Below are 8,890 nucleotides of genomic sequence, written 5' to 3'. Positions count from 1 at the left end.
GCTTCCAAAGAAGCATCTGAAAGCTTCCAGGGAAGCTTTTGACAGCTTTCAGAGAAGCTACTGAGAATTTCCAGAGAAGCTTCAAGACAAGCTCCTGAAAGCTTCCAGAGAACATTCTGAAAGCTTCCAGAGAAGCTTCTGAAAGCTTCCAGAGAAGCTTCTGAAAGCTTCCAGAGTAGCTTTTGAAAGCTTCCAGAGAAGCTTCTGAAAGCTTCCAGAGAAGCTTCTGAAAGCTTCCAGAGAAGCTTCTGAAAGCTTCCAGAGAAGCTTCTGAAAGCTTCCAGAGATGCTCCTGAAAGCTTCTAGAGAACCTTCTGAAAGTTTCCAGAGAAGCTTCTGAAAGCTTCCAGAGAAGCTCCTGAAATCTTCCAGTGAAAATTCTGAAAGCTTCCAGAGATGCTTCTGAAAGCTTCCAGAGAAGCTTCTGAAAGCTTCCAGAGAAGCTTCTGAGAGCTTCCAGAGAAGCTTCTGCAAGCTTCCAGAGAAGCTTCTGCAAGCTTCCAGAAAAGCTTCTGCAAGCTTCCAGAGAAGCTTCTGAAACCTTCCAGAGAAACTTCTGAAAGCTTCCAGAGAAGTTTCTGAGAGCTTCCAGAGAAGCTTCTGAGAGTTTCCAGAGAAGCTTCTGAGAGCTTCCAGAGAAGCTTCTGAAAGCTTCCAGAGAAGCATCTGAAAGCTTCCAGAGAAGCTTCTGAAAGCTTCCAGAGAAGCTTCTGAAAGCTTCCAGAGAAGCTTCTGAAAGCTTCCAGAGAAGCTTCTGAAAGCTGCCAGAGAAGCTTCTGAAAGCTTCCAGAGAAGCTTCTGAAAGCTTCCAGAGAAGCTTCTGAAAGCTTCCAGAGAAGCTTCTGAAAGCTTCCAGAGAAGCTTCTGAAAGCTTCCAGAGAAGCTTCTGAAAGCTTCCAGAGAAGCTTCTGAAAGCTTCCAGAGAAGCTTCTGAAAGCTTCCAGAGAAGCTTCTGAAAGCTTCCAGAGAAGCTTCTGAAAGCTTCCAGAGAAGCTTCTAAAAGCTTCCAGAGAAGCTCCTGAAAGCTTCCAGAGAAGCTCCTGAAAGCTTCCAGAGAAGCTTCTGAAAGCTTCCAGAGAAGGTCCTGAAAGCTTCTAGAGAACCTTCTGAAAGCTTCCAGAGAAGCTTCTGAAAGCTTCCAGAGAAGCTTCTGAAAGCTTCCAAAGAAGCATCTGAAAGCTTCCAGGGAAGCTTTTGACAGCTTCCAGAGAAGCTTTTGAAAGCTTCCAAAGAAGCATCTGAAAGCTTCCAGGGAAGCTTTTGACAGCTTTCAGAGAAGCTACTGAGAATTTCCAGAGAAGCTTCAAGACAAGCTCCTGAAAGCTTCCAGAGAACATTCTGAAAGCTTCCAGAGAAGCTTCTGAAAGCTTCCAGAGAAGCTTCTGAAAGCTTCCAGAGTAGCTTTTGAAAGCTTCCAGAGAAGCTTCTGAAAGCTTCCAGAGAAGCTTCTGAAAGCTTCCAGAGAAGCTTCTGAAAGCTTCCAGAGAAGCTTCTGAAAGCTTCCAGAGATGCTCCTGAAAGCTTCTAGAGAACCTTCTGAAAGTTTCCAGAGAAGCTTCTGAAAGCTTCCAGAGAAGCTCCTGAAATCTTCCAGTGAAAATTCTGAAAGCTTCCAGAGATGCTTCTGAAAGCTTCCAGAGAAGCTTCTGAAAGCTTCCAGAGAAGCTTCTGAAAGCTTCCAGAGAAGCTTCTGAAAGCTTCCAGAGAAGCTCCTGGAAGCTTCCAGGTTTCTTATAGCTTTCAGAGAAGCTTCTAGTAGCTTCTAGTTTATAGAGTAGCTTCTGAAAGCTGCCAGAGAAGCTTCGTAGAGCTTCCAATAAGCTTCTAAAAGTTTCCATAGAAGCTTGTGAAAGCTTCCTCTGAAGTTTTTGAATGTCTGCATTTAAATTTTTGGATGCAACCTCCGAAGGAAACAACCTTATAAAGAAGAGGAGATTCTAATTTTTTTTAGAGAATTCTGGAAAAGTTTTTGCAAATCTACAACACAAACTAGAGAAAGCTTGCGGAAAAGTTTAAAAATGAACTTAAAAGAATGACTGCATAAAAAGTAAAAAATAAATAAATAAAATAACGAATGACATTCGCTGGCACCAATTCAAGTAAAATGTCTAGGTAAAAGTTTTCCACCTCTTCATTTTTGGCAACGACATCTCGATAACAGCTTCTTTATTACAAATTCGAAACCACAAACCACATTGAACTGAATTTTCTTCCCAGGAAACCATCGGGAAATATCACCTAACTGTTGAAACCGTTATCGCCAAATCAATTTTCAATTGACTTCTTCCATGCCGTTTTCCAGCGTGACGATTCTTCCGGCAAAGAAAATTTGATTACCGTGTTCCATCTCGTTCCATTCAACTCGCTTGCTTCTCGTCCGAGACACGGCAGAAGAAAGCACCTCATCTCCGTCTGATCGATTCCCGAACAAAGTGACGCCATCGACATTCATTCGTTGAAGTCGATTGAAAAGTGCCGCCCTGCAAGCAGCAAGATGTGAGGAAATTTGTTTTTCCGCTGTAAATTTGTTACCTACCTTGCCTGTGGAAAATACGCTCCAATGGGGTAGGGGCCCAGATAGTCGTAGCGGTGAACGTGCAGCTATTCAACAAGACCAAGCTGAGGGTTGTGGGTTCGAGTCCTGTCAGTTTGGGATCTTTTCGGAATGGAAATTTTCTCGACTATGTCCCAGTTGAGAAGTAATGCCAAGCTGAAGGGTGCCAGAATCCAATATCGACCGGGACAAGCAGTTTGCGTTGTGGCTTGTCTTCGTCAGAATGTGCTGTCAGAACAAACACGGAGAAATTCAGATGAAGCATAATCATATTTTTTGTTTCTCGTTTCGTGTAAGATTTTGACGTTATTTCTATCTCTACATGAAAATAGATTATACATTCAAGTGGATGAACAGCTTAGAAAAATAACAGAATTTAAACAAAAAAGAATGAGGACTTCTCCAATGCAAATCAGATTTATTTTCCGTGCAGTGAAACCGAACAGATGTGACGTGCGATCCAAAAAAAATCTACAATTCGCTTGGCGAATGACTTGACGTACAGATTAAATTTTGCGGTTTCCGATGCGGTTATTCTCTCTCCACTCGGAGTAGGATGAGTGATGATGGTGACGATAGCACAAAATTCAACAAAAGTTTTGATCCTCCAGAGAAGATGGCATGAAGCATGTTGGAACATAACTTTGATGAACGAGAAAAATAATCCTAGCCAATGTAGAACTGGATTCATAGTCGTGTTCTCACTAAATTTATAATGATTAGAGAGGAGAAAAAACTTGTCTTACAAGTTTTAATCATTTTCTGCTTCTTCTTCTTATTTTCGATATTCATCATTGATTTTAAAGAAAGCATGGTAAGGCCCAAGTAAAAATGGAGCAATTGGGTCCTAAAATGTTCGAAGAATTCTTGTTTTTATTCCATTAAACGAAAGAGCATGTTCTTGCAATTATTTCAATAATTTTTCCAGCTAAAATAACGGCTATAACATATTTAAACTTTATTTTAAAAATTATTGCAAACATGAACCTTGACATTTTTGATCATGTTTGACGTTCGCTTAGTCGACAAAAACACCACAGGGCTTTTAGTTTTAACACTGGGGTTGTTCCTATCTGACATTTCGGAAGGGACACGGAAAACAAAATTCACCCAAAATTTGAGTTTAAGCCAAGGGGTGTGACAAAATCTAAGAAAACAAAAAAAAAAGTTCTTTGGACTTAAAGAAACGAAAAACATTAAAAAAAATTGAGTATACATGTGTTTTTGGCCTTAGCTTGAGCGTTTGGCACTAAAATTGGGACAGGGCTTTAGGACCCTATTGTCATAGCTGAAAAGCAATTTTTTTTAACGACAAATCAAAGTAAATAAAAACACACAGCTCTCGTATTTGTCAAATAAATCAAATGTGTGTTTCTAATTTCTTCCGATTTGTCGGTTTAAAAGACGAAAACTGCAGTTTGACATTTGCTCCATTTTTACTTGGTCCTTATCGATTGATCAATTGATTCAATTTCATTACTAAAACTAAAAGAAATTGAGTATACCTTCATCCAATTATTGTACCCTCCTGTCATATAGAGCACGTGTTTGGAATCGATCCAATTCTCGCTTCATAGACCCATCATCCAAAACCCAGTAACCCCAAAGCAACGATTTTGTGGATTTTAAATAAACTACGACTACTGTTCGCTCACTTCCAAGCGAGCGTTAACCCCATTACCCAAATGGAGTGATTCAATCAAATAATTTGTGCGCCTTGTGCAACGTGGCTAAAGCCACACATTCGGCCCCAAAAGAGCCCGAACGCATTCCATTTATAGACCACCAAATCCCGACCGGAAATGCTCCTCCCCCGAAATGGAAACGGGCAAAATTGTTGGAAAAGCTTTCAATCAACCAACTTCCCCGGAGATGGTCGCTCGCAGCACTGTTTCTACTGCTGCTGTTGCTGCTGCCAGGAGCTGGTATTGAGTCGAGTCGAGTCGAGTAGATAGTGGAGATCTTCAATTTTCATGCAAAAACTCAAACCGCTGGCAGCTGAACTGCGCAGCGGATGCAGCACCGGAAACAAGAGGGAAGTGCTCTTCATTTCCCAGCTGCTGCCACGTTCCGCAGTCCACTCGGCAACAACCATAGCACTATGGGCCAGAAATATAAACTTCGCGACAGGAGTCTAAGGACTTTTCTATAAAATGAACTGCATGAAATTATTTTAAAAAGATACCGAAAGGTTAATGCTTGCTAAGCCTAGTGCTAAAGTTCGCGGCTACCAAGCAAAGCCATACTGAAGGTGTCTGGGTTCGATTCCCGGTCGGTCAAGGATCTTTTCATAATGGAAATTTCCTTGACTTCCCTGGGTATAGAGTATTGTTGTGCATTATGATAATATTTTAAGTGTTCGGATCACGAAACATTATATCGCCAAATTCCAAATTATTTCACCAAGAAGAGAGGTCCAGCACTGTCAGCAACAAAAAAATTTAATGTCACGTTATTTTACAGCACATCACAGGAGTCATGGGATAGGAACATGATGATTTGTGTTGCTGATGATTGTGAGAGAAAAGGTCGAATGGAAAAAAATGGCGCATTTGAGTTTGAACTGTGGCTTCGACACATTTTTACCTTCAACAAAGGCTGTTCTTCCAAATTTAACCGCTGAGAAGATTAAGTTGCTAACATTTTCACCACAAGCTTTTCCTGTTTCATCTGTGATTTTTCCTTCTTTCAAATAATACGATTTGAATCAATTTGTGTTTAGGATATTGTTTTCAATACAAAAAAAATCTTCAACAACTTCAAACACATCCCCATCAAACACTACCTCAGCACCTACACCACCAGAAAAAAATCCAGAGATTATGCAAGGTATATCTTCATAAAGTTGGCAATTCGTCCAAGGATTATTCAAGGAATTTTGACAGAAAAATATAGACCGAGATTTCTTCAACTAAATTTCTACAGTAATTCATCCATGAATTTATCCAAGAATTCTCCACTGATTTCTCCAAAGATGATTCTAGAAATGTCTCCAAGAATTCCTTCAGCAATTTATCGAGGTAATCCCTCTGAGATTTTTTCAGCACTTTCTCCGGGAATTTTTCTAGAGATTACTCCAGAAACCCTTTTCCTCCAGAAATTATTCTAAGGATTTTGTTTCAGGAATTCCTCCAGAGATTTTCCCGGGTATTCTCCCCAAAAACATTGGCAATAATTTTTCCACGTCTTTTTCCAGAGATTTGACCAAAGGTTCCTTCAACAATTCCTTCAGAATTTTCTCTAGGGATTCCCCCATAAAATACTACAAGGATTTCGTAATATTTTTTTCTCCTGGAATCCTTCCAAGTATTTCTCCCGGTATTTCTGCAGGAAAGGAGTTTCTGGAAAAATTCTTTATGAGTTCTTGTGATTATTTCAAATGAAATTCATGTTGGAATGTCTGGAAGAATTCTTGGAAAAATTCCGAAGGTATTTTTAGGCTCAGAACAATTCTTTAGATAAACTTCCGGGAAAAAAAACTCTGTAGAATCTGTAAAGATAATTATGCAGTTGCAAAAATCCTTAAAGTATTTCATGTAGCGATTTTGCTGCAGCTATCTCTAGGAAAATTGCTGGAGAAAACTCTTGATGAATCCCTTTAGGAATTCGTAAAGGTTTTCCTGGAGAAATATTTGGAATCATCTCGGCAAGAATCCCTCTAGATATTTTTCTAGAGGAATTTTTTGAGAAGTATCTGGAAGAATTTCTGGAGGAATCGCTGAAGAAACACTATGAGAAATCACTTAAAAATACCTGGAAAAATCTCTGGAGAAATTTCTGAAAATGTTCATGGAGGAACTTTTGAAGATATTTCAGGAGGAATCTTATTGAACATATTACACAAAGATTCAATGGAGAAATCACTGGAGGTATTCCTTTTGGAACTCATAAAGAAACTCGTAGCGAAATCTCTAGAGGAATCCCTGTAAAGATTTTTCTGGAGACATCCCTGGAAGAATCCCTGGAGGAACTCCAGGCAGAATTTCTGCAGGGATTGCTGAAGGTACTCCTGGATCCCTATCTGATCCGGTCTAAAAAAACTGGTTGCGATCAACACTTATTCGTGAAGGGATCTCTAGCAAAATCTTTGTATAAATCACTGTAATAATTATCTTAGAAAAAATTGTGGTAAAATCCCTGGAGAAATCTTCAAAACAATCCTGGAGAAATCTCTGTAAAAGTCTTTGGAGAAATTGTCTTCCAACACCAATGTTTTCGTTATCAATCTGGCCAAAACATATGATTAATTTGCTTTACTTTTATACTACACAACATTCTACGGTTGATATGCCACGTAAGTTTGGCGAAACAACATGTTTGAATGCACGAATATGTTCCTACAAAATGTTTGCTAGTAGTTCGTGCACATATTACACAGCAAGCGCAAACATTCCTGCAACTTGCTCAAATGTTCGTGCATTGTACGCACTGTGTAATAGAGTGATGCAAATTCTGAAATTTTTGCTCCCCTTGGCTTAAACGACTTATATTATGGTAAATAGCATCCTCCCAAAATTTGAAATGAATCGGAAGAAATTTGACTGTGCACAGGCCATTTGAAATTTATATGGAGATTACTATGGAAAATTCCATCCTTTTGTGTTCAGCCCTCTATCTCTTCGTCATGATGTTTTATGGAGAAGCGAACACAATCTTCTCATGTGACATCCTTTGAGTTACAACTTTGCCGAAGACCACATTTTGATTGGACGTCAGGATAAATTGCTATACATAATCATAAACTGGGTATGCATTTTGCTTGCTGAATCAACTGCCCGGCAGGCAACAGTGGTGCTAGAATAGATCAAAGTAATCCAGGCTACTATGTTCTACACCAAAAAAAAGTGTTGCTCTGAAAGTAATTGAATGATCATCTCAACATGGTTTAGACTTTGTTATCAATAATAACAAATTATCCTTACGTCCCATCAAAATGTGGTCTTCGGCAAAGTTGTAGCTAGGAAGATTTCACATGAGAAGAGTGTGTTCACTATTCCATATATTATTATTTCAAGCAGTTAGAGGACTGAACACATAAGCTTTGTCTTTTTAATAGTAAATTCCATATAAACTTCAAATGGCGTGTGCACAAACAAATTTCGTCCAGATCACTTCAAATTTTGGAAGAATGATTTTTATCATAATTGACACCGTTTAAGCATAGGGGATCTGTTCCCGCGGATACGATACGGTAGGGAATAATTTATACTCCGATCTTCCCTATTGAACTTGTATGGAACATTCTACCACGCGAAATGATTTCATTAATTTAATACCCATGCGGACTTCATTACCGAACACTTCAATATATGCAAACATGGAAAATTTGCATTAGTTCACATTATCATTTTCCCTAAAATTCATTACATTGACCAATGTTAGAGAACATTATTTCGAATGCAAATAAAACGAATATCACTTCAAACATAACTTTTTCATGCATATACAAGCTTGTACTACTTTTAGATTGATTTTCGTTCAAACCAAAGTGCTAGGAATTTTTTCGCGAATTTTTGATTTCTGTCCCATAGTGCACAGCCGCTATCGCACAGTTCTGATTCTGGCAAAATGGATATTGAATGCAGCAGCACGCTGCATATCCTAGTGTTGTGGTGAGGTTTTAGTGAATGGCCGTGCGTCTCCATCGCCAACAACCGGTTGTATTTTATGTATTTACTTTGTGCAACGCGTTGGTTGTCGGCGGGATAGGTACAAATGAAGACCTGGGCTATAAGAGAACAAGGAACGCAGTGGTTTTCGGTTGGAAATAAATTGAAATGCTTACTTTGGTTGGAAAGCTTGGTTTGCTCATTCTAGGCGAATCCATCAAAGTGTGATTCTGTTTTTCTCGACAGAATGGAAATTTTATAAAATCATTTACATGATTGAATTTTGCAATAATTGTTTTTGAGAATACATTCAAATTGTATTCTCAAAAACAATTATTATTGTTGATGTTCATATTTTTTATAATCAAGCATATCAAGCATATCAATTCAATTTGTAAAAATCCCCCATGCCAGCAATATCCCCTTTCAGAATGATTCAAATGTCACAAATTCATTCATTCAGTAGATGTTGACATTTATTGCGTCATTGTCGACTTTCAGTCTCTTAAGCACATCAGAAAATTCCCATCAAATGGCCAGGGATTTACCAAGTTTAAAGTATTTACCATCTTATCCTTTTTGCTGAAAGCATCCTTCCAGGACGAATACCATCGCGCAGAAGAATTTATCCTTTCTTCGAAGAGAAAGCACTTTGCCACAGTTCAGACAAGGCACCGGAATGCGCCCTCAAATCCATTAGTCACTGGAAGAAAACCTGACGAAAGCA

The 8,890-nt window shown here is 39.0% G+C and overlaps 1 long non-coding RNA gene across 1 annotated transcript; it reads right to left on the bottom strand.

Moving 5' to 3' along the window:
* Positions 1-2,134: 2,134 nt before the first annotated feature.
* Positions 2,135-2,778, bottom strand: LOC110675585. Its single transcript, XR_002499629.1, has 2 exons — positions 2,537-2,778; positions 2,135-2,480 (listed from the first exon to the last, which is right to left on the bottom strand). It is a non-coding gene; the product is annotated as an uncharacterized LOC110675585 (long non-coding RNA).
* Positions 2,779-8,890: the final 6,112 nt, after the last annotated feature.

Source organism: Aedes aegypti, chromosome 2 (genome assembly GCF_002204515.2).
Source record: "Aedes aegypti strain LVP_AGWG chromosome 2, AaegL5.0 Primary Assembly, whole genome shotgun sequence".
Lineage (NCBI taxonomy): Eukaryota > Metazoa > Arthropoda > Insecta > Diptera > Culicidae > Aedes > Aedes aegypti.
This window is presented reverse-complemented; position numbering and strand designations above follow the sequence as displayed.